This window comes from Canis aureus, chromosome 2, assembly GCF_053574225.1.
Source record: "Canis aureus isolate CA01 chromosome 2, VMU_Caureus_v.1.0, whole genome shotgun sequence".
Classification (NCBI taxonomy): domain Eukaryota; kingdom Metazoa; phylum Chordata; class Mammalia; order Carnivora; family Canidae; genus Canis; species Canis aureus.
This window is the reverse complement of record NC_135612.1, coordinates 30,793,066-30,813,164: the sequence shown is the minus strand read 5'-3', so window position 1 is coordinate 30,813,164 and position 20,099 is coordinate 30,793,066. Positions and strand designations below refer to the sequence as shown.

Genomic DNA, 20,099 nt, shown 5'->3' with positions numbered 1-20,099 from the left:
CTGTTAGGTCACACTCCATTCCTGCTTGGGATCCAGGCCCGCCCCACATCTAAGACCATCCCAGGGCCCTAAGGGCCCCAGCCCGTGCCTTTCATCCTGGCAAAGGAGACCAGGCACAGCGCCCTGAGTTTCTGGGGGATTTCACCAACCTGAACTTTTTTTTTTTTTTTTTTAACTATTTATTTGGCAGAAGGTGGAGGGGGCAGGAGCAGGGCAGAGAGAGAAGCGGGCTCCCTGCTGAGGAGAAAGCCTGATGCGGGGCTCCATCTCAGGACTTTGCCTTCCTGACCTGAGCCAAAGGCAGATGCTTAACCGACAGCCACCCCGCCAACCCAAACCCCTATCACATCTCTGCTGTCCACTTGCCTGTGTTCTAAGCAGAGTTTTGCCAACTTGCTGCCCTTGCTCTAAGGATCTTCAGCAAGCACCTTGTTTATATGCAGACGTTTCCAGGTAAACGGAGGAGGAGGTACCCACCACGGAGACAACTGTGCCTCTGGCCTGCTCTACCAGGAGAGTGTCTACTGGCCCTGGGACCAAGGCCCTCTGCAAGAACACATGTAGCAACTTGTGATGGTGGCACTTCAATATTATTTTTCCTGCTGAGAATCCTTTTGTTCTCTGTAAATAAGAATATGGAGCCCTGCCTTCTTTGGGACTCTGAGGTCTCCGCATGACAACCTCTAAGACCACTGTCTGTACCCACTGACCTTTGTCCCAGGGGGTCTGAATCTTGTCTTCTTCTGGAAAGGTGCACGTATGGTGGCTGTTGAATTTCCATTTTGCCAAAGTGACATTAGGCCAGTGTGTTAAGTTGCAGCCATCCTCTGGTGTCTTACAAACTCTGTGTTCTGTGACTCTTAGCCTAACCTATCAGGATGATATACCAAGGAAATCTCTTCACTGAACATTCTGAGAACCAATGATCTATGATATCGTCTACCCATTTCTGTGCGTTTTCTGCGTTGCCTCTAGGAAAACCTAAGGAAATGTGTTTTGGGAGTCTCTTTAATGGAAATTCTGGGCAACTTCTGTTCTTTGAAGGGGTCTCTGAACCTACATTCCCAGAAAGCCTTTAGAAATTAGTTCCTTCTTTTGGAAACAGGACTTTTGTGGCATTAAGGTGACCTTTGAGGTGTTGAGTCAGAGAGACAAGATGAAACCCACCATACTTTTAAGGGACCCCCTAGTAACCTGATTCTGCCTCTTGTGGGATGAATGAAAAGGAGGTGGGAGGAAGGAAAGAAGCTTCTTCCTCAGCAGGTCAGAAAGCAGACAATTACCTCACAGCCCCAAACACTGAACTTTTGGTAACCTATGGCTTAGTCCTCACGCCAAAATGAGACTTCCTACTCCCTCCCTGGGAATTCATAATAGCCTGGGATGAGCTTGAGTTTTCATCAGTAGTAGAGGTGGGAATCCACCTAAGCCTCACCTAATCCACCTGGCCCCGTTATCAAAGAACCCTTCATTCTGGGCTGCCACTCCACGTAGAAATGAGCTTAAGTTTTAGTAAGGGAGATATAGTGTCCATATAAGATGCATCATTATGCAGAAAATGGTTACTACAGCACCCAGAGAACTCTTCTTGGGACTGGGGATGGAATAAAGTCATGGATAGTTAAAATATATATATATAGCTTTAGTCTAAGTGTAAAGCAAGAGAAAACATGAATTAGACTTCTAAGACTAAATGTTTCCATCTTAACATTCATGGTGTTGCTACCTCTTCTTTTAAAAAAAAGATTTTATTTATTCATGAGACACAGAGAGAGATACACACAGACATAAGCGGAGGGAGAGGCAGGCTCTCTGCGGGGATTCTGATGTGGGACTCGATCCCAGGATCCCGGGATCACGACCTGAGCCAATTGAAGGCAGACGTTCAATCGCTGAGCCATCCAAGTGCCCCATGTTGCTACCTCTTGAAAGAAAAAGCAATTTGTGACCCAAAAGTTGGTCAGGACCAATATGTATGGATCATGCTAAAAATAGAAATAAACCTAACTTTCCGAGAGCTAACTACATGATAGTTAGATCATATGGGGAAATCAGCATGTCTATTATTAAAATAGAAAGCTGAGTGTTAGAACACAAATTTGGCACAGGAAGATCATGCAAGAAAAATTCTGAACATGAGAACAATAATTCTCCATTGAGTAGGAAAATGATTTAATAGAATTTAATGTATTAACAAACCTGTAGTAGATTGTGAAAAAGGAAAATCCAGGCGGTGATAATATGAGAGACCCAATGGGAATATTCATATTTGAGCTATAAATCATTTAGATATAAATGATCCATAATACTTATTACAGAGCTTGGAGCAGCAACAGAAGTCACTGAAAGAAAAAGAGCAGGAAAAATTTCAAAGAGATTACTTTTGCCACAAAGTAGGTGTGTGTGTGTGTGTGTGTGTGTGTGTGTGTCTGTCTGTCTGTCTGCTTTAATCTAAATCAAATTAAAACTGTAGGAATGCTGGAGGTTTCTCAAGATGTTGTACTATTACCCCTCCAAAGAAGGCATTGCAAAATTTGAAGCTCCACATCCCTCATACAGAAACATTCTTGATAAGTCTCATTTTGGAAAGAGGAGTTCAAGAAGGAATGTAGAACATTAATTAAACGTTTGACTAATTATTCAAAATATATATAGCACCTCTCAAATGGAAACCATTGTTAGAAGTCTATGGGATTTCAAAGGCTATGGCGCTTCAGGAAATGAGGCCGGACAGTGTATAACCAAGCTGATAAGTAATAAGGCCATATACAAAGTAGAACCTAAAAGCTATCAAGAGTATGGAGCTGATTATGTCTGGCTTTGCACAATGGTTGTCTCAGTTTGGGTTTAGGGTTTGATTACATGTGGTTTACTAGAGAATTGATCATGTGAGGTACAGTAAGCAGGTGAAGAAGCGAGATAAGGAAGGGAGGAAAGTCAGTAGTTTGTTGACTAAAAAATTGGTCACCACTATGGCCAAATGGGCACTATCCTATCGAAAACCCTCTGAGAGACTGTATAGAATGTTCTCAGAATTGTCCCTCCGTGGGGCAGTACATATCTACCAACTGCCATCCTTCACTGACAGTTCCCCGGGCCCACTATGCAAGCACCGGGATGGGATGGCTGAGGTCAGAGAACGGCCAAGTCATCCCATCCCGGCCACCTGGTGATTCAATGCTTCCCTTGTGAGCAGGCCGAGGCATTTACACTTTACTCAGAGACCCGACCCGGTCATCGAGAGACTGGAGCAAGTGAGACGCCTACCCACAGCCGTGCTTTCTCCCGGGCATCTCTAAACTAATGGCCAGGCACCACATGTCGCGTGAGGTGGCTCCAGTTTGCTCTGCCACCATTCAGGTGTCGGGAGCTCCTCTTCCCGGAACTGAGACCTCAGGAACACGGCGCCCCTTCTGCGTCTTATCAGTAGTCACACGCACGGAGGTTAGACATGGTCTGGATGACAAATCTACTTTCTTCTAGATACCCAGACACAGGGAGCAATCTATATAGAGAGGTATGATTATGGGCCCGCAGAGTACACCCAGGGTGCAGCCCTGAACAGATTCATTTTCTTTAATTCATCTCTCTCCTTCTTAGCAGGAAAGTTTTCCAGACATGAAATTCTGCTTCTTTTTTGCCAACGAGTATCTCTTGTCGATATTTCTACTCCCTTCCCCATCTCTGCCCGAGCACAGACTCCCAAGTGACATGTTACCTTTCCCTCTGAGCCACCAGTGGAAGCTAGAGACCTCTTCAGATTCTTGTTTCCTGACCCTGTCTGGTGCAGTTTCTTCCCTGGCAGTTTGAGCAGAAGGATTCTTCCAGAATCTGAGTTTTCACTGAGCTTCTTTTTTTTTTTTTTTTTTTCATTTTCAGCCTTCCATCTGGACCCTAAAAGCTTTCCTTTTGCTTACTAAGATCCTGAAGCCATTCTGGCTTTAAGAAAATATTTGCCAAACACCTTCTATGATTTCAGGACCAACAGATGAAGACATCCTTCTTGTTTTCTCAGCGGAAATGAACTCAACACACAGCTCGGTTTAAATCAGTAGACATTTGTGGAGAATCTACTATGTACCAGATACTCTTTTTAGAGTTTGTGGATAATGTACGTGTAAGAATGTGTTCAGCTGTGAGTAAAAGAAGTCTACCCAGAAGCTAGAAAGAAAGGCATACACTTATATCTTATAATTGTTTTTTCATAGATCTTAAAAGACCCTGCCAGGGAGTAAAGGAGATTGATAGCATGATGTCTGGCAGCAAGGGAAGGGACTGATAATTCACAACCCTGCAGTCACAGAAGTTCCAAAGAGGACATTATTTGGACATAGCAAATACTCCTCCAAATACTGCACCTCCCTCAGGGCATATGAGATTGAATTAAACTTAATTCATTATTTCTTGAATATATTTTGCAGTCAGTAATTATTATTAATCATAATAATGATTATTGACATTAAGGCTTTAAACTCTAAACAAAATGTAATCAATCTAGTTAGGAGTTAGATTTGGTACTGCAATGACATGAATTTCAAGCCCTTCTGTAAAATATGAAGAAATGTGCTCTTAGCATTCTGTGTAAAATAATTTTGTTAAATATATGGTACAATAATAAAAAAAAGACTGATCCCTAAATAAAATCAAGGTTCTTTAAGGAGGGAGGAAGGTGTGTTATATGTGTGTGGAAGCTGGATTTGATGTTGGTAAGACAACCAGTAGAGTTGGATAGGTTGATTTGGTACCTTTTCAAATATGGTTGGTTATTCCTTATAGTTTCCTATCACCTGCAAATATTTATAAACTTGTCTCTAATTTTCTTCAAGTAAAGAAAGAATCGTGACTAGTAATTCCAACACCTGAAGTTTTTTTCTTGAGGAAGGACTGATGTTTCTTCTGTTATATCTGCTGACTCTTCTTCATGGTGTCGTCCTTCCTTGTGTGTTTAGTTGTTTTGTGTGCTTCATTTTCTAGATTTCTTTAAAAGCTTACTTGAGGGAATATTTTTTGAAGTCTAGGATAAAGGAGAGCTCTTCCAGAAAGTATTTTCTTCTGCCACAGTACTGGGAAATTACCAGCCCAAAGTTAAACTGAATTCATAGTTTCAGGGAAATTTGGGGCTGCAAACACAGCCACCAAAGGGGGACTTAAAATGTTTTAATAAGGCATTCTAAAGTCCAGGTGCAGAACCCTTCTTGCTTAGGACTAAGGGTAGTGCTGGTTGCAATGAAATCTTCATGTGCATTAAATTTGTGAGGATTAAGGTAGGGTTACTGTTTAGGAAGTGACCTTGAATTAGGAGCTAATATTGTCGGGAAAGGTGCAGGGTGCTGTGGAGGTCTGAGCATAGCAGCAACAGTATAAATCAACCCAAAGAAGTAAGATCCAAAGCTATAGGTTTTAGTGAGAAGCAATGAACAATGTCCTGGAAGCAGCACCGAGGAACAAGACACTACCTTCTTATCTCCTGATAGAGTGATACAAGAGCTGGAGAGGGAAAAACCAGCCATCATTTGCCAGGGGTGTGGAAGCAGCCTCTCTAGGGAGAGAATCAGGCTTCCATTAGAGCAGGAAGTGAAGGGAACCTTCGGAGATGAGGCTGAAGACATAGGGCATTTTGCTAATGGTGGAATGTGCCTTCCAGAAGGCCAAAACAGGAGGTTTCAGGAGCTGGATAGGGAGAAAGGGACATGTAGGATGTGTTCAGTCTTATGAGTGTTAAAATGCAAGAGATAAGAAATGCGCTTGAGATTCCCCAGCTGCTTGTGGTAACCCACATAAATAGGCATTAAGGGCTTCATGAGATTAACGTTGACTGACTCAAGATATAGAGTGTTGGGGAGGCTGTGAGCATTAGGGGTGAGAAGGGTGTCGGCCTCCTTATTAACCCTTGATGATGAAGGTGAGGAAAACTGGAGCTGTGTAGCCTTGGTCAAGTGTATGAGGCTCCCTTGAGGTCTCTGTTCTGGAAGCCTGCTGCCAGTTACCCTGAGCTTGCAGAAACATAGGACTAGCACTCGGAGGCACAAACTTGGGAAAACCTCACTCTGGCTACTAGAAGGGGTGGGGCATTAGCATTTAATCTACGCCCACTATGTGCTAGGCTGTGCTTCTCGTGTATGTTATCAAATGTAATCACTACAGCATCTGTACTTAGCAGATGTGAAGACACATCTTTGATGCTCCATAGGTGTGTTTAATGGCTTATTTTCCAACCATGCTCAGCAGATTCTGCACTGTGGAATAGAATTCCAGATTGGTAGGAGGGTAGTGACATCAGAGCTCTAGGATTTTGTGGGAACAGTGCAGGTGTACCCTTTACCCTCCATCAGCTCCTATAAGACAAGTGTTTTTAGGACCCTAAAATGAGAGCGGTTTTGGTGGGCAGGCTGAAGAATCTATGTGTCCCATCATCATGACAAAATATTTGTTGTCCTCCAAAGGTACAGCCTTAAAATACCCTCCTCCAACACAAGCCGGTCTTAAAAAATCAGACGTTTCTCAAAAATACACAATCGGGAATTTTCCTGTAGGAGCTGTTATCTTCAAGTGCATCAAGACATGGAAACTTGGCAGCTAGAAAAATTTATATACTTTTTAAAGTATATTCCATGGACAGCACAAGGAAATGATTGAAGCAAAAGAGAGCATAGCACAGGGCACATTGATCATTTGTGGTTTTCTGAACTTCTCTTGTTGGAGAAATAATCCATTGTCATGTGACATTTGGGGGGAAGGTTCTCAGGAGGGTGTCTGTCCATTTGGGAACGCAGTGGATCACCGGCATATTTTGCAGCTGAAAGCACAAAGTTTCATATGTAATATGCAGGCAATCTGGATAAGATTTATGATTTTTTTAAAATTTCTCAATTTCATTTCCAATGCTAGATTTGTAGGCATTCCTATGGGATATATTTCTCTTCTCAATGTAACAGCACAATAATTTTAGCCTAAATAATTATTCAATTTAAATAATTTGCTTATGCAGAGGGATCGATGAAATGCAAATAAGCATGTTCCCTAATTTTCATGTTCCCTGTCCACCTTCACCTTAGGGCACTACATATAGTTGCAAACTGCAAAGCCTTTCATCGAAACAAGCCCCAAGCAGGTTTTCAAAGGCCGATGTAGTAAAGCAGGTGTAGGTTCAACAGGACGTTGGGGGGGGGGGGGGGATCATAACTTAGAGTTCAGGAGTGCCTGAAATGGCGACAAGGGGAAATTACAGGCAAGGACTGTTTCTATCTTCCTCTCTCCACAGGTATCCCGCAGAGTGACACAGAGCAAGCCAGGGAGCTCACGTTCCGACACCGCGCGGAACCGAACCGCCTCCTTCCCGACCCGCTTCTCTGGGCGGGAGGCCGCCTGAGCGGCCCCGTAGCTCTTCTCCGCCGCGCAAGTGCGCGTAAAGTCGTATTTCCATCTACACGCTGATCCGTTCACCCATCCAGGCGTATTTACACGGTCAGGGCACACCGGCCGAAAAGCTGTGCGCGTGTGCCTGTGCGCGGCCCCCGCTGCCCCGCGCCCCGGCGCTGCGCTGGGTCGGCTTCGGGTCCCCACGGCGGGAGCGCGTCTCGGGGCGACACCTGCCGCCCGGCCGCCCCGGCCCCGCCCGGCCCGCGCGGGCGCCTCGGAGCGACCTGGGGACGCCGGCTCCTCGCGGCACCCGGGTGGCAGCACGCGGGGGGGGGGGGGGAGGGAGGGCGGCGCCGAGAGCCCGCTTCTGCCAGCCGCCTCCACTGGGGGAGCTCAGCCGGGGCCTCGAGGGGGGAGACAAAATCACGGAGCCTCCCTCCCCTTTTTAGATATTCAATAGTTCCCCCTAAAAGAGCCACCTGCCCTGTCCGCCTGTGGATCCGCTGTCTGGGCGCACCTGGCCCTAGGGAGCCCTCAGACGCCCAGCAAAGTTTGCTCCCCACGTGTCCACTCGACTCGTCTGCCAGTGTGGACGGGAGGGGGGTGGCTGGTCAGCTCGGCGGCCAGGTGCGCCGCGGAGCCCGCTGGCGTCCACGGGTCGGGTCGGCCCGGGCCCGGAGGGGGCAAACCTGGGTGCCGGGCGACCGCGAGGTCAGCGCGCAGGACTCCCGGTGGTGTCGCGGGGCCACGGTGGGGCGCCGCCCCCAGGCGCACGCAGAGTTACAGCTAGGGACCAGTTAAGGAACCCCCCGCTGAGTCTTCCGAGGGTCCTGGCCACTGGTGGGGTCTGCAGTCCCCCCCTCCCGGCCCCCCCGGGCCCGTCGGCCCGTCCTGCCATGCGCCCCCGGACCCGTCCCCGCCCCCACGCCCCCCGGGCCCGCCCCTGCCCCCCCGCCCCCATACCCCCCGGGCCCGCCTCTCGCCCCCCATGCCCCCCCGGGCCCGTCGGCCCGCCCCCCGCCCCCCCGCGCGGCGCCCCGACTCCCGCCCCGCGGCGGCCGGCACTGCAGCACGGCGGGGGCGGGGGCGGGAGCGGGCGGGGGGGCCGCGGCGCGCCCGCCCGAGCACTTTCCCGCCCCTCCCTTCGCCGCTGACACGCTCGGCGGAGTCGCCAGTCCGCGCGCTGCCGGCGAGAGGGGCGGACGGAGGCGGCCCGGGGAGCGAGCGGGGCCGGGATCCCGGCGGCGGGAGCGGTGAGTGGGGCCCGCGGCGGCCGTGCGGGGCGGGGAGCCGGGAGCCGGGAGCCGGGAGCCGGGCGCCCGGCGGGAACTTCCGCAGCCTCGTGGAGCGCACGTTCGCCCGCGTGCCCCGAGGAGGCGGCTGCAGGCGCCTGGCGGGGCCCGCGGGCGCTTGCTGGGGCGGGACCGGGAGGTCGGGGTGAAGCAGAGCGGGGCCCGGGGGCCCTCCCGGGTGCTCGGCGGCCGCGGTCGCACGGGAGCCGGGGCCGGAGTCCCTTCGAGCCGCTCCAGCCCCGCCGGGCGTGCGACCGGCGTCCGCGCCGCAGCTGCGGGCTCAGCTCCCGGGCTGGATCCCGCTGCGGGCGCGCGGCCGGTGGGGAGCAGAGGCGGGCGGCCCCGCGCCCAGCCAGCCCGACCGACACCCCGGGGTCAGGGGCCGTCGCGCGTCCGCGGGGCCGCGTCCGGGGTGTGCGCGGGCCGGGGCCGGGGCCGGGGGCGGAGCACCGGGAGTCCCGTGGCCGGGCCGCCCCGGGACCCGCGGCTCCCTCCCGCCGAGCGCCCCCGCGTCCCTCGGGGCCGTCGGCCGCTCCCGCTCCGCCCGGGCTCTGCGGCTGGGCCCTGCGGCTCGCGGCCGTCCTGCGGGATGCGCAGCGCGCTGACGGACTTGGGCAGCGGCGCCCCCGGCCGGCGCACAACCCCGGCACCTGGGGCGCCCGCGGGCGGCGCGGGGGGGAGTCACGGGGGGCGGCGGCGGGAGGGGCGCTCGCGTCACCGCTGCGTGGGCCCGAGTGCGGGGCGGGGCGGGGCGGCGGGGGTCGGGGCGCGCGTGCGTCAGGGGCTGCGGGTGGCGGGGAGGCCGGGGGCGGCCGCGCGGTGCTCCGCGGGGTGGCCCGGGGCAGGCCGGGGGGGTCCGGGGGAAGCCCGGGGAGGGGTCCGGGGGCGGCCGCGCGGTGCTCCGGGGGGGGGTCCGGGGGAGGCCGTTGGGGGGGCCCGAGGGAGGCCGGAGGTCCGGGGGAAGCCGAGGGGGGCGGTCCGGGGGAGGCCGCGAGGTACTCCGCGGGGGGGGGCCCGGGGGAAGCCCGGGGGAGGCCGCGAGGTGCTCCGCGGGGGGGTCCCGGGGGAGGCCGGGGGGGGGTCCGGGGGAGGCAGCGAGGTGCTCCGCGGGGGGGGCCCGGGGGAGGCCGGGGGGGGGGTCCGGGGGCGGCCGCGCGGTGCTGGGGGGGGCGGTCCGGGGGAAGCCCGGGGGGGGGGCCCGAGGGAGGCCCGGGGGCTCCGGGGGAAGCCCGGGGGGGGGGTCCGGGGGCGGCCGCGCGGTGCTCCGCAGTGCGCAGCAGCGGGGCGCCGTGTCAGCCGCCCCCGCAGGGGCGCCGCGATGGCCTCGGCCGCGTCCCCTCCTGAGCGCCTGGCTGGCGGCTCCAGCCGAATTCCCGGTCTTATCCCGGAGCAGAGCCTGCGTGGGTCTCCCGGGCCGCCAGCTCTCTCGGCACGCCCCGAAGGGCCTCGCGCCCGGGACCCGTCTGCTGTGAAAGCTGCGGGGCTGGGGTCCCCGAGACTCGGCGGGGGGCCCCTTCCTCGCCAGGAGGCCCGCCCGGGGCGGCCAGGTGGGGCGGCCAGGTGGGCCTGCGGAGCCGGCGCTGCACGCCTCTCTCCTGCCACGAAATGTGTGCTGAGAGCGCTTCCCGGTAGAAAATAAAAAGCCCAATCCACGCGTTAGTTTTTGGAAGGAACCCCGCCTTCTGGAAGCCTCCGGGCATAGACTTCTCCTTTGGCTTTGCTGAATGAGTCCAAAGCTGCATGATGTGTGGCGGAAGGATTGGAAGGGGGAGGTGGAGGGAAGGCAGCAAGGCCAGAGGGAAGGCAGTCATGGGAGAGCCCAGAGACAAAGATTCTCACCCCCCGCCCAGGCATTAGTGACTTGCCCTCTCGGGTTCATTCCCCACATTTGGCAAATGTGGAAAAGAGCTCAGACGAGCTTTTATTACAAAGTTTTTTTTTTTTTAATTTTTTATTGGAGTTCGATTTGCCAACATATAGCATAACACCCAGTGCTCATCCCGCCAAGTGCCCCCCTCAGTGCCCATCACCCAGTGACCCCCAGCCCCCGCCCACCTCTCCTTCCACCACCCCTTGTTCGTGTCCCAGAGTTAGGAGTCTCATGTTTACAAAGTTGTTTTGAAGACAAAAGATGATGGTCTCAGCTTTGTGCCTACAAATTATCTATGAATGGAAAAGATTATGAAACACAGTCCCTTTAAGGGAAAAAGAAAACAGTTTTACCTTTTAAAAAATTCTGGAGACATTCACCAGTGCTGTTCCTTTAATGAAATTTAGCCTTCAATGTCAGCAAATGCAGACAATAGACTTTTCCTAACAGCCTTATATAGAATCAGATGCCATTAAGCTGCTGTCTGGAGGAGGTGGGGGGGCGGGGGAAGCTCTGGATTACATCTGAGTGTTTTTGGTCGTGTAGTAGAGAAAGCAAATTCATTTTTCATGACCTGATGACAGTCAAAGTTGCTTCTCTGGTGCGAGCAGCAGCCTAGCCTCAGAGCTTTTAGGTAAAAATTCTTCTCATTATTAACCCAGTCATATTCCTTAAGTGTGGAGGGTGCCTCAGAAAACAGGGTACAGTTTCCAGCCTTAAGGAGAGTACCACAAAGGGTATCATAATGTGCCAGATATCACGGGACCACTCAAGGCAGATTTGTCAAACTGCCTTGCTACCACTCAGCGTCGCTCCTCCTACACGGTGGCAGGTAGTCTATGAATGGTTAAAGTTAGGACACCCTTTGAATCCTGTGCGGCTGTCTCAGGGGACAGCCTACCCTGCAGCCGTGCTGCTTCTCCGTGTTGCGGTGCCTTTTGTCTGACCCACGGTTCACAATAGTATATCCTTGTGCACACTTAACACGAACTCATCTAGGTCAGGTCTGCAGTAAACCTAAGAGAGACAGTCCCCTGTCTGTGTGTGGTTTTGGCACAATATTGCCAAATTGCCTTTGCTTTTGCTTTGCTTTTTCAATTCTGCCCTATGGAGCAACCAGTGTAAATGTTGTGGTGAATTGATTTTGGAGCTCCTTTCTTTATTTGACACAGATGAAAGAACAGTGGGAGGTCAAGTTACTATTTTAATTCTTGCTGGAAATATGGTCCTAGTGGTGTATAAAGGCACCACTTATTTTTATCACAAACACCCCTTGTAATTAGGGACACTTGGTACTAGTTGCGTATCATCATGGGTTCCCCTGGTGGGAAGAATTGAACCAGATGAAATAAAGGGAGGGCAATGGACTGGATGGTTTGGTACCTTCTGGTTCTAATATTCGTTCCCTCCATGAAATACAGGAATATATGATGAGCTATATTTAATTTTATTTTTTAAAATTATAATTCCAGTATAGTTCATATTCAAGGTATATTAGCTTCAGGTGTACAATATAGTGATTCAACAGTTCTATACGTTACTCAGTCTCCTCATGATAAGTGTGCTCTTTGTCTCCATCACCTTTCACTCACCTTCCACCCGCCTGTCCTCTGGTAACCACTAGTTTGTTCTAGACAAACTAGACTGTAAATTCAAATTAAACTCTGTAAATTCAAGAGTCCACTTTTTGTCTCTTTTTTTCTTTATTCGTTTTGTTTCTTAAATTCCACATATGAGTGAAATCATATGATATTTATCTTTTTCTGACTGACTTATTTAACTTAGCATTATATACTCTAGCTCCACCCACGTTGTTGCAGATGGCAAGATTTTATTCTTTTTATGGCTGCATAATATTCCATTGTATATATACTACATCTTCTTTATTCATTGATGGGTTATATTTTAAATTTGAACTTTGCTGATAGGTAGAATATAAGAAGTGTTTTTTATTAACTCATTTTGTAATTATACATGGAACTATGGGCTCTGTTTTTGTAGAATAATAGATCTGTTAGATTTTGTATTATGTCATTATGATTATGGATTGAAACATTTTTAAAAGACCAAATTTGAAAAATAATAATCTCAGTTTGCTAATCTCAGTTAAAATAGATATGCAGATGAATTTAACATGACTATTTTATTTTATAAGTTGTCATTTTTAAAATATTTTACTTACTTATTCATGAGAGACACAGAGAGAGGGGCAGAGACACAGGCAGAGGGAGAAGCAGGGTCCCTGTGGGGAGCCCTATGCAGGACTCAGTCCCAGGACCCCGGGATCATACCCTGAGCTGAAGGCGGACGCTCAGCCACTGAACCACCCAGGTGTCCCTTATAAGATGTTATTTTTAAGTAATCTCTATATCCAATGTGGGGCTCAGACTTACAACCCCAAGATCAAGAGTTGCATGGTCTACTGACTGAGCCAGACGGGTGCCTCAACCTGACAAATTTTGAATGCTTTCTGTTGAGCACCCAGTATACACCATGGCTGTTATATCATTTCCTGTGCCCAGTATGTACTGCAAATGATTAAGGCTGGAAACTAAGAACTACATTAATGGGCTTTAGTCTTCTCATAGCACTTGGGTCCTCTTATAACACAAGAGCACAGTGAGATTTATGACTAATTAGACAAAGTGCTTTTTCTTGTTATTTGTTATTCTTTGAAAATATTATGAATCAGACTCTTAGTATAGCCGAATCCTTGGATGGTTCTTAGTAGTCCTGTGTATCATACTTTCCTGGGGAGCTTATTCAAATAGAGATGTCTGAGCTTCACGCTAGGTATTCTAAATGAGTAGTTCCATGGGTGAGCCCAGAATATGCTGTTTATCAAGCTCTGCCAAGTAAGTTATATGTCATCATTAGTGGTCTACACTTGCAAGAGTACTTGAACTAGCACTTGAAGCGTGACAGGGACCCAGAACACATGAGCTCTCTAGGCTGTGTTGCTCTCTTCACTATTTATTGAGTCTCTACTTGAAGCTCTCAGAGAAGTCATCTTCCAACTGGCAAGACAGACATAACGACGACTAAGTTCTGTGGTAGGAGTCAGGGGGCCGAGTGAGTGAGATAGGTGGTTGGAAAGAACCCTGTGGAGACAGTTATGGAGATGGTATCACAGAAGGAAGGGCATAGGCAGAAGGAGCAGCATTTACAACACGTTGCTCTGGCAGCAGAAAGGCTGAAAACCTTAGCATGGCCTTCAGAGCTCTGAATGGTCTGGCCCCTGCTCACTTCTGTAGCTTCATTTTGTTTAACCTCCAAACCGTTCCCATCCTAGCAACCTTCAAACATCAGCCCTGTCCTGCTACAGCAACCTCATCACCCGCTTCACCCTACCACCACCGTATTAACTCCCGATGCTCTTTGTCCTTCGCTCATCTTCCCTTTCTGGGGCAGCTTCCCAACCCTCTGAGGTGAAAATTCTTTCTTTTCTCACAGTGTTCTTTTCTTTATAAATGAGGCTGTTGGAGAAAAATGGGATACTCCATAAACTTGAATTCAGGTTAATAAAACATTTCATAATCTATGTATGTCTCATATATTACATGGGACATACTTATATTAAAATGTTATTTGTTGTTTGTATGAAATTTAAATTTATCCAGGCATCCTGTATTTTCATTTGCTGAATGTGGAAACTCTGTTTTTAAAGCTCATTTTACCATTTTTTTAAAAAGTAAGATTGTTTCATTTCTATCTTTCTATCCTGACTGAACTAATACTCCAAGAGGCCAAGGACAGAATTAGAGATAGGTTATTGTTTTCTCTTGCTGTTTATCCCTAGTGCCTAAAACAGTACTTGGAGCATAGTAAGAGCTCAGTAAATTTCATCAGATGGATGAGCTGTTTGAGAAAAATGGTGTAACCATGGGCAAGTTTCTTAATCTCTTAGAGTCTTAATTTCTTCAGCTGTAGAAAGATGATTTTTATATCTACTTTTAAGATTATGTGAAAAGGGTAATAGAGAAATAGAGAAAACATAACATTCCTAACGTGTTGCTTTGCAGGCACTGTAATGTAAAAGATGTCTTTTCTCTTTAATCAGTATTTGTTTTATTTTTTTTTCTTTTTTTTTCAGTATTTGTTTTATAACATGAAGGGATTCCTTCCTTAATATAAGACACCCTGCTTCCTTTTCATTATAATGCAGTCCTGTAAGTAGTCAAATGTTTCCTGAATATTTGTCAAATGCAAGGTACTCTGGAGATTGAGCTGTGTAGTCACAGAGGTCCTGTTCTCAAGGAACACCAATCTGTGGGATGATAACACTGAGGGCTGGTTCATGGGCCTTCGATGTGCATGGCCTCACCGGTCCTGACGTTTAGAAGAAAGACCTCGTGTTTGGTTTATGCCCTGCCCTCACATCTTGACATTTTTTGAGCTAAGGGTCCCCACATTTTCCTTTTGTCAGTTATTGGCGAATCCTGGGAACCTATGCATGTTTGTACATAGCGTGTGCATGTAGCTTATTATATAGTCTTTATAATGACACTAGGCCTTTCATTACTCAGAGAACTTGTGACTTTCCATTACATGGCTTATAATTGACTGAACCAAGATCAATGTCTTTTCCAGTATACCATGATGGCCTACACCTGATTACAGCCATCCAGTGTGGTCTAGATCGGGAGCTTTGAAAGAACTAGGGTTAGTTCTCCTACTCTTGGGCCATTTCCGTGGACCTTCCCTCCCTGTCACTGCTCCTGGGATTGCTGAGAGACTGCAGCTTTAAACTTCTTTGTAGGAACACCAGGAACACTAGTGATGTATTTTAGACTCTGTGCCAGTATTCTGGTTTTTAAATCTGCAGATCCACACAAGATAGTGATCTCGGGGGTGGGGGTTGAAATTTTTCTAGCAGAAATATCTGCAATGTTTGTTCTTTGCTTTAAGTTACCCAGCTGAGTCATGCAGCATAGGAACCTCTGCAGCAGGGAACAGCCATGCATTTTGGCTGTGGGTAGAGAAGGTGACCCACTTTGTCATTTCAAGCTCTGACTAGCTTGCTTTGAAATCTCATTTTAATATTACTCTTTAGTAATGCTAAGTATGCCATTTTTTCTTTTTAAAAAATCTTTGTGCTTATGTGTGTTTGCATTTAAGAAGTGACATTCCAATAATTCCATTGGGGCTTTCTCATATTTGCCTTCACACTATTATTATTTTCAACATGTGACAGTATGCTCCAGTTAATGCACACTAAACACATTATAAGCTGTATTGAACACAAAAGTAATTTAAGTATCCAGTATTATTTTTTGAAGTAACCCACTAAATTGGCAGCCAGGGTTTCCTGTTGGCCACATATGCAGACCCAGACTGGTGTCCACAGTCATTTCCCTGGTTCTGTTCCTACCTCAATTGTGGATTCCCAGTCTGCTGCTAAGATTCTTCACTATTTCTTTGAGCTTGCAGGGATAATTCCTGTGGTCCTTGCCTCTACTTCCCTGCAGCAGCATCCCACAGTGTTTTAGAGCATGCTTCCCATTGCCCAGAATGCCCCGGGCTCCAGTATTGTAGAACCTCCCTGTGCTACTGTGTGCTCTTACTGTCCCTAGAGAGTTTAGGGGATGTATGAATGTTTGGGGCTGGTGAGAATCACTTCAAGCGACACAACATCCTGTATTCACAATCATTTGTCCCTTCCGACTCTAGCCCATTATCTTAACACCATAAATAGGGGCTCTCAGATTGTCTTCTGCTTGGACTGAGCTCTTCACTGGGAGATTTCTTGGTCTCTCCCTTCCAGACATGCTCAGAAGGATCAGAATATTAAGATAAATCAGGAGAATTTTGCACAGGATGTTCTGTGCATGTTATTGGTGGTAGCAAAAAATTAAAAATAATCTAAATGTCCATCAGAGGGTAATCAGATCAATTATGGCTTATCTAAATAATGAAATACTACACAGATATTGTATGTACTGACATGGAAATATCTTGAAGGTAAGTTATTAATTAAAAATACAAAAAAAAATACAACATTTATTGACCAGAATATGTCATATGTCTCTATTAAAAAATTAAATTACATTAAAAAGTCTGGAAGGACAAAGACCAAACTCTTATCTTTTGAGGATAAGATGGAGAGGACCTGACACTATTTACCTTACATATTTCTGAATTATTTGAGTTTTCAACAATAATTGCATACTACTTTTATAATTAAGGCATTAGTAAATTTGGTAAAAATTAGTTTCAAGTTGCCTATGTGATGATGTTTCTCAATATGTGTAGATATGAATGTTTTAGTGGCTAAAATGCCATGCCAGTTTTTCCCATGGATATTTTTTTAGCTCACAGCTCTGGAAGGTAATTGAGGTTGTAAGAACATAAATTATTGTGGTGCTCAATAAAGCTGTTTTCATTTTGAATGAAAAAGAAAGGAACTCACCTATAAACATCCAGTACAGCGGACCCTGAGAAGAACTGTGCATTGCTGACTTAGGTTGTTAAAGTCCAGGATCTCTTCTCCATCTCCCATCTCTGTTCTCAATAAATCTTATATGTCTAGTGGCTGTCAAAAGCCTGTATTGCTACTCAGAATGTTTTGCTTTTAGGGACATTTTTCATCCTATGGCTGTGGACTTGAGGAGATTGGAGATGGACAATTTTTATCTTCTCTTCCATTGGTCTGCAATGTTCTCCCTCCCAACACTCTTCCTCCCGCCCCCCCCACTCTCAGCATATGCTCACTCAGGGGAAAGGCCCCTACCTGCCTGTCAAACCCCAGCTTAAAACCTCACACACCACCACAGCAGAATTTGGGCTCCTTTGTTTCCCCCAACCCCCTTGCAGCCACCACCATCATAGTGCTTCTCACACTTTGATGTTGTGGCTCTCTACACGTTTCCCCACTAGATTCTGAGTCCCTTGAGCCTTAAGGGGAAGAGGCCAAGTCACTGAGATCTTTATAACTCCCAAGTGCTGGACACATCAGGGCTGAACACGTTAAATATTTATTAAGCCTTTTTCATGGAAGTATAATATACAGAGATAAAAAGTGTACATGTTAAAAAAGGTGTAGCTGAGTTGACTTTCACAAAGTGAACACATCTCTTTAACCAACACCCAGACCATGACAGGGATTCTAGTATTCTAGAAGCACTTTTTGTGTGTCTGCTAGTCATAGCCTCCTTCTGGAGGTGCCTAACAGTTCTCCTTGTCCTGCTCAGATGCCTATTTTTTTCATGCCCAGTGTCTGGGAAACTGCTTGTCAGAGCCTCCTCACTGTTGATGGTCAGAGCATCATGACCATTCCCAGACAGGCTGCTACCTCCAGGCGGCCAAACTCTCAGTCCACACAATGCCAGGAGGAGAAAACAGTCCCCCACTCTTCTGGGTTCCACTTATGACTTGAGTCTAAGTCCCTCATGAGCAATTCTGTCATTTGACCTCCACTTTTATCAGATTGGATAAGTTTCCTTGTTTATGATTGGCTAAAATCTTTTATGAATGTGTATAGAATTTCAACCAATGCTCTTAAGTCTCTGATTCATCACAAAATAATTTATTTTTAATAAAGGCCAAGAATTTTATTTCTTCCTATGTCAATTTTAGTAAGCTGTGTTTTAAAAAAAAAGAAATTTGTCAATTTTAATCCAGGTTGTCAAATATAATGCATAGTTATTTAAGATCACTGGTTTTTATTTTGTGAACTCTGTGATTCTTGTATTTAATTGTATTTTCTTCATTGCTTTGGATACTTAGTTCAGTCAATTTTGTATATAGATTCTAGAAACTTCAGAGTCGGGATTCCTGGGTGGCTCAGCAGTTTGGACCAGAGCCTGATCCTGGAGACCCGGGATCGAGTCCCACATCAGGCTCCCTGCATGGAACCTGCTTCTCCCTCTGCCTGTGTCTCTGCCTCTCTCTCTCTCTCTCTCTCTCTCTCTGTGTGTCTCTCATGAATAAATAAATAAAATCTTAAAAAAAAGAAACTTCAAAGTAATGTGGCATTATCTGTAGATCATTTAAAAATGTATATGAATTATTTAAAATGTATTCCTATCTCATTAGAATGTGGAATCATTGCCTCTGGTTATTTGCAAACTTTTAAACTCATTATTTCTTTTATTTGCCATTAAACCAGCCCTCAAAATATCAGAACATTAGTAACTAGATAGAATGACATATATTTAGTTACTTTTACAAACATCTGTATGATAGGCAGGTTTATAGAGGATTCCAGTTTCTTTGAAAGCAAGTGTCGATAAAAATGAATTACTCATGGGTTTACTGTGGATCTACTGGTTATTTAATGTATATGTGTTTGTAATCTGAACAGATAAATGAACCATGATTTGAATTTTGATGACAAGGTTTTTTTTAATAATAAATTTATTTTTTTATTGGTGTTCAATTTGCCAACATACAGAATAACACCCAGTGCTCATCCCGTCAAGTGCCCCCCTCAATGCCCATCACCCGTTCACCCCCACCCCTCGCCCTCCTCCCCTTCCACCACCCCTAGTTCATTTCCCAGAGTTAGGAGTCTTTATGTTCTGTCTCCCTTTCTGATATTTCCTACCCATTTCTTCTCCCTTCCATTCTATTCCCTTTCACTATTATTTATATTCCCCAAATGAATGAGAACATATAATGTTTGTCCTTCTCCGATTGACTCATTTCACTCAGCATAATACCCTCCAGTTCCATCCACATTGAAGCAAATGGTGGGTATTTGTCATTTCTAATGGCTGAGTAATATTCCATTGTATACATAAACCACATCTTCTTTATCCATTCATCTTTCGATGGACACTGAGGCTCCTTCCACAGTTTGGCTATTGTGGACATTGCTGCTAGAAACATTGGTGGGGGGGCGGGCAGGTGTCCTGGCGTTTCATTGCATCTGTATCTTTGGGGTAAATCCCCAACAGTGCAATTGCTGGGTCATAGGGCAGCTCTATTTTTAACTCTTTGAGGACCCTCCACACAGTTTTCCAGAGTGGCTGCACCAGTTCACATTCCCACCAACAGTGTAAAAGGGTTCCCTTTTCTCTGCATCCTCTCCAATATTTGTGGTCCTGCCTTGTTAATTTTCCCCAATCTCACTGGTGTGAGGTGGGATCTCATTGTGGTTTTGATTTGTATTTCCCTGATGGCAAGTGATGCAGAGCATTTTCTCATGTGCTTGTTGGCCATGTCTATGTCTTCCTCTGTGAGATTTCTGTTCATGTCTTTTGCCCATTTCATGATTGGATTGTTTGTTTCTTTGGTGTTGAGTTTAATAAGTTCTTTATAGATCTTGGAAACTAGCCCTTTATCTGATACGTTATTTGCAAATGTCTTCTCCCATTCTGTAGGTTGTCTTTGAGTTTTGTTGACTGTATCCTTTGCTGTGCAAAAGCTTCTTATCTTGATGAAGTCCCAATAGTTCATTTTTGCTTTTGTTTCTTTTGCCTTCGTGGATGTGTCTTGCAAGAAGTTACTGTGGCCAAGTTCAAAAAGGGTGTTGCCTGTGTTCTCCTGTAGGATTTTGATGGAATCTTGTCTCACATTTAGATCTTTCATCCATTTTGAGTTTATCTTTGTGTATGGTGAAAGAGAGTGGTCTAGTT

At 47.1% G+C, this 20,099-nt stretch overlaps 1 protein-coding gene and 1 long non-coding RNA gene across 2 annotated transcripts in view; both read left to right on the top strand.

Annotated features, from left to right (window-relative positions):
• The first annotated feature begins 35 nt into the window (after positions 1-35).
• On the top strand, positions 36-4,689 carry LOC144295317 (uncharacterized). Its single transcript, XR_013362612.1, has 3 exons — positions 36-3,517; positions 3,980-4,135; positions 4,209-4,689. It is a non-coding gene; the product is annotated as an uncharacterized LOC144295317 (long non-coding RNA).
• Positions 4,690-8,473: 3,784 nt separating this feature from the next.
• SV2C (synaptic vesicle glycoprotein 2C) overlaps positions 8,474-20,099 on the top strand; it is a 209,213-nt gene continuing 197,587 nt past the window's right edge. Inside the window, exon 1 of the mRNA XM_077867670.1 lies at positions 8,474-8,612. The gene's annotated coding sequence lies outside the window, so the exon portion shown is untranslated. The remainder of the gene's footprint in view (positions 8,613-20,099) is intronic.